This window comes from Alexandromys fortis, unplaced genomic scaffold (assembly GCF_014885135.2).
Source record: "Alexandromys fortis isolate MF-2015 unplaced genomic scaffold, M_Fortis_MF-2015_v1.1 scaffold_23, whole genome shotgun sequence".
Taxonomy (NCBI): domain Eukaryota; kingdom Metazoa; phylum Chordata; class Mammalia; order Rodentia; family Cricetidae; genus Alexandromys; species Alexandromys fortis.
Genome location: NW_026067907.1, coordinates 6,784,627 through 6,789,382, shown reverse-complemented (window position 1 = coordinate 6,789,382; position 4,756 = coordinate 6,784,627). Strand labels below are relative to the sequence as shown.

The 4,756-nt window shown below is 47.5% G+C and overlaps 1 non-coding gene across 1 annotated transcript; it reads left to right on the top strand.

Annotated features, from left to right (window-relative positions):
- The first annotated feature begins 790 nt into the window (after positions 1-790).
- Positions 791-896, top strand: LOC126497861 (U6 spliceosomal RNA). The gene has a single exon (XR_007590702.1). It is a non-coding gene; the product is annotated as a U6 spliceosomal RNA (small nuclear RNA).
- The last annotated feature ends 3,860 nt before the right edge of the window (positions 897-4,756 follow it).

Genomic DNA, 4,756 nt, shown 5'->3' with positions numbered 1-4,756 from the left:
TACAGTCTCGGCATTGTGCAGTGTCAAACGCTGCAGCAAACACGAAGGCTCCCCACATTTTCGTCTCCCTGCCAAAACTGAATGGCTCGGTGGCAAGTGTGTGGTCTCCAGGAAGGTAGAAGAAGGCGTGAGCATCATGGGAGCCATGTGCCATTTGGGACCCAGAAGCCACACAACCAGCAGAAAGACTCACTCCTGACTGTAAAAATCTCTGGCATTTTTTACTTGCGTGCTTCTTGACTACCAGGCCATTGCTTCTGTGGCTCAGGCCCATCCTGATTTGCTCACCATTCCCCCCCCCCCCGCTACTTCTTCCTTTTCTCCCCTCTCCCCGCAAGTCATGTTGGACAACAGTTAAGTTTAAGACTATGAATGAAAACTAAATAAGAATTGTTTTAAAACCAATAAAATGAGTGGATTTCTCTACGTGTTGGTTAACTGGCATACATAGAAGAAGATTGCTTAAAAATCAGGATTTAATAGAAGGATGTAATAGACAATGATATAAAAAAAAACCTCTCCAGGGACCGGAGAGGTGGCTGGGTGGCTAAGAATGAGTACTGGAGGCTGGAGAGATGGCTCAGAAGTTGAGAATACTGGCTGTTCTTCCAGAGGATCTGAGTCCAATTCCCAACACCCAAAAGTTGGCTCACACCCATCTGTAACTTCAGCTCCAAGCGATCTAACACCCTCTTCTGGCTTCTACTGATGCCAGGCTTGCACAACCATACATGTAGGCAAAACACCCACACACATAAAAAGAATTTTTTAAAAAGAAATGTGGGTACTGGTGCTTGCTTCGACAGCACATACACTAAAATTAAAATGATACAGAAAAAAATAGCATGTCCCTGTGCAAGGATTACATGCAAATTCATGAAGCATTCCATATTTTTATTGGTATATAAAATAAAAAAGATTATTTTAAAATTTTTTTAAAATTAAAAAATGTATACTGTTCTGGCCAAGGACTGGAGCTCAGTTTCCAGCAGCTCATAGTCCCCTTATAACTACAGGTCTGGGAAGATCAGATGCTTCTGGTCTCCTCAGATACCTGCACACACACACACACACACTTAGAAATAAATCTCAAACATAGAAGAGTCCAGAAGGAAGTTAAAGCATTCAACTTGTGGAAGGAAAAACATGGCAATGTTAACCACCTTTAGGATTTCTCAGAAAAACAAGGTTGAGTAAGAAAATACAATAGAATGTATGTTCCCACGTTCTAATAAGAGGTCAAAGACATAGTTGAAATGACATAAAAATTATCAGTGCCATATGAGTCAGAAAAGGAAATGAAGCTGAGCGGTGGTGGCGCACGCCTTTAATCCCAGCACTCGAGAGGCAGAGGCAGGAGGATCTCTGTGAGTTCGAGGCCAGCCTGGTCTACAAGAGCTAGTTCCAGGACAGGAACCAAAAAGCTACGGAGAAACCCTGTCTCGAAAAATCCAAAAGAAAAAAAAAGGAAAGGAAATGAAAAGAATCCAAGTGAAGGTGTGCTGCTGAGGGCAGTTCACACAGGCTGGTCCTCAGGGAGCACACGATCTCTGCAGAGATCACGCAGGCTGATATATGGTGAGAACATGATCTCTGCAGTTACAGTTGAAGAAAGGAACTAAGTGAGGTATCATGGATGTGACCACAGGAAGCAGCCAGCTCACCTGGCCTTGGAGGACGAAAAGAAGAAACTGCCCTTCTTAACAGCTGGGATGAGAACCTTACAGGGATTCTGCGCATATATGGGAAGCAGCTCCCTTGGCTGAAAGCCTGGCAGTCAGAAGATGCCAGATGGTAGGAGCTGAGGATGGCCGAGGCAGTGTGACCAGATGGTAGGAGCTGAGGATGGCCGAGGCAGTGTGACCAGATGGTAGGAGCTGAGGGTGCCGAGGCGGTGTGACTAGAGTGATTTTGAGAACTTTGAACAAAACTGCATACTGCTATTGGATGAAGAAAACATTCCTCAGGTTGTGGAAATACAACATCCCAACAGTTCAACAGTTACCGTTGTAATTTCCTAGGACATAGTCCGCCATTATGGAGTCACCGTTCCTCAGATTTAGGCAGTCTCGTTTGGATCCAATACTACCTTACAACTAAACCCAAAAGTCATCTCTGGCAGTATTTGTTCTAAGAAATGAAGAGAAAAGAAGAAATGTGTTACAGACGGGCTTTGCGCTCGTGTCCACACATGCTGTGAACATGTGAGGTGTACTCCATAGTCTTCCCTCTGAGACCAGTCGTGAGGCTGTTCTGTGGTTAACACTAGTAACTTCCTCCATGGGCGTTCTGTGTCCTCTGCCCCCAGTGTGTCCTCAGCTTTCTGGTTTTCTCCACGCAGCGACTCCTTCCTCAGCTCCTCTGGGATCTAGATCCTCAATGGCCCTGCCTCTCTTCTCGCAATGGTTTTTGCTTTCACGTTCATAAGATAGGAAGTTAGGAGGGACAGCCCAGAGACTCCCCTGGGGTCCAGGCGGGCGTCTTTTGCTCTCAATATGTGGCAATAGCTCAATTTCCTCTTGTGACTGATCACATGACCTGCCCCATGCAGGAGGCAATCCCCTTCTTCCACGGATATGAGTGATCCCACAGGGTGAACTCCCCGTCTCCCAGTCAATGGGGACACACTGGAGTCCCTCCTGAAACATCTCTCCCTTCAAATCAAGGTTTTTTGAAGGAATTTGGGTTCAAGACAAGAGGAAACAGACGTTCTTCAAGGTGCTGTTAGGACCAACACTCAGACTGACGACCCAGTAATACTAGCCACACTGTGAATAGTGGCTCCATCGCCTGAGGAACAACATTGTCCTCTCTGAGCATCATGGGTGTAGAGGAGACGTCCGGGTTGCACTATCCTCTGCCCACGGCTATAAAAGGGTGTCTTTCCAGAAGAGCAATGTTGTACTTTCCAGGAGCATGTGAGAACTGTCATCCTGGTATTGTGAACTGGGAGGGGGTGGGGCAGTTGAAGCTGCAGGCAGCACCCTGAGTCTGTGTGATTTCGTAACCATCTGTGTGGGGGCAAGGAGTCTGTGACACCAGGGAGGGCAGGCGCTGTACCACCGCATATACTGTGCAGAGTCCTCTCCAGAACCGGCTGTGCTCCACCCCCCTACCCTGGTCCATCACTCTCCTCCTCCTTGATTCCATGTTTTAAAGAACATGTACAGACGGTGGCTGCAAAACAAGGACGTGGTTTTTCATGCGGTTCCTGGAGCTCCTGCCATTATTTTATGATCATATTTCACAGCTCATGTGTTCATATTCTGCTTTTGCAAAGATAAAAACAAAGACTAAAAAAAGCAGTTTAAAATGGATTGGGGGGGTGAGCCTATATCCCTGAAGAGAAAACATTAGTCATCCCTTGAAAATCAAAACACCATGGCATCTTACTGGGCAGAAGTGTCCTTTGTTCTGCTTGCTACTGAGCTGGTAGAAAAGGAGGAAAGCATACACCTGCCTTGTAGTCTACAGAGCTCCCCAAAATAAACTGCACAGGTGTTCCCAATCACACACTAACACCAGCAAATCTGACATACCCAGGCTGCAGTTCCCCTTCAGTAGGAGGTGTGTAAAAACCCTCCGTGAAGACATCCAGAAGCACAATGGGATGGTGTCTGAGGTTACTGAAGAGGGCGGGGACATTCTGAACATTGAAAACATTATTTAAATTTTCAGAACGTAGGAGGGGGCTTTCAGTGGCACTGGAGTTTTGAGTAAAAATACTGTGCCTGCCCTTTTGCTTTTGACAGACCATGTGCAAGACGCCAGCCCTGGCCTCTCTGAGCATCCTGGGTAGAGAGATGACATCCAGGTCCTGCAGTCAAGGAGGATGAGTGTGGGGTGGGGCGGGGGAAGGGGGGAGCTGTGTTATTTGTGGAGGGTGTGCGGCACCAGGCATGTCAGCCTCAGAGACAAAAAAATGTGCCTGAAAGAACACTGCCCTTCTAACAGTCTCTGGGCCCTTGCTGTACTCCAACCGACCCTCACAAAGATAAAATTTAGAGGAGGGACTTCCTTTCAAGTAACCGTCTGCGATAGCACGGTATGGGTGCCCTTTATGGAACTAAATTGCCACAATGGCACGGGCTTCGGGGAAACATGTGGAGACCTCATCTGCACGTAGGTGATGAGCTGCCTTGAATCTCAGCAGTCTAAATAATCCAATTTCCCTGGTCCCGGCGTGAGAGGGGAGAATGGAATGCAGCCATAGTTCTTGTTTATTGTTTCAGGAGAAAATTGCTGTTATAAATACATAGACTTAGGACTGACAGGTCAGCCTGCCCTAAAACATAAGTGGACTTTTGCTAGGCTGCGATGGAATCTCTTTAGTTAGTCCTTAGGAGAAGTGTTAGAATGACCTGCCCCACCCTGCCTTCTCCCTCAGCCTCCACAGCTCCCAAAACCCACCAGAGTCCCCCCGGGCCTGTGTTTGCTGCTTGGTACCGTAGCCAAATGCCTCGGGATACCGAGATGTTTTGAAAACATGCCGAGGCTCAATGGGATTTATGATCCCTTGTTTTGCACTCCCTGCCTATTTCATTTCTCTTGCTCAGCCCTGATCCAGTCAGACAGATAAGGCGGTCCTCCCCTCCTAAATCCAGGGATGATGGAGGCCATCCCCCACTCTGGCTCGCCGCAGCGTCTCCACCCCTAGTCAAAGCTACAGTTGTTTTCAGGTCAAAGTTCTCAAGCCGAGTTGAAACCAGGCACCTCGTAGAGAAGGAGAGCTTGGGGAAAGCCAAAAGCACCCTGC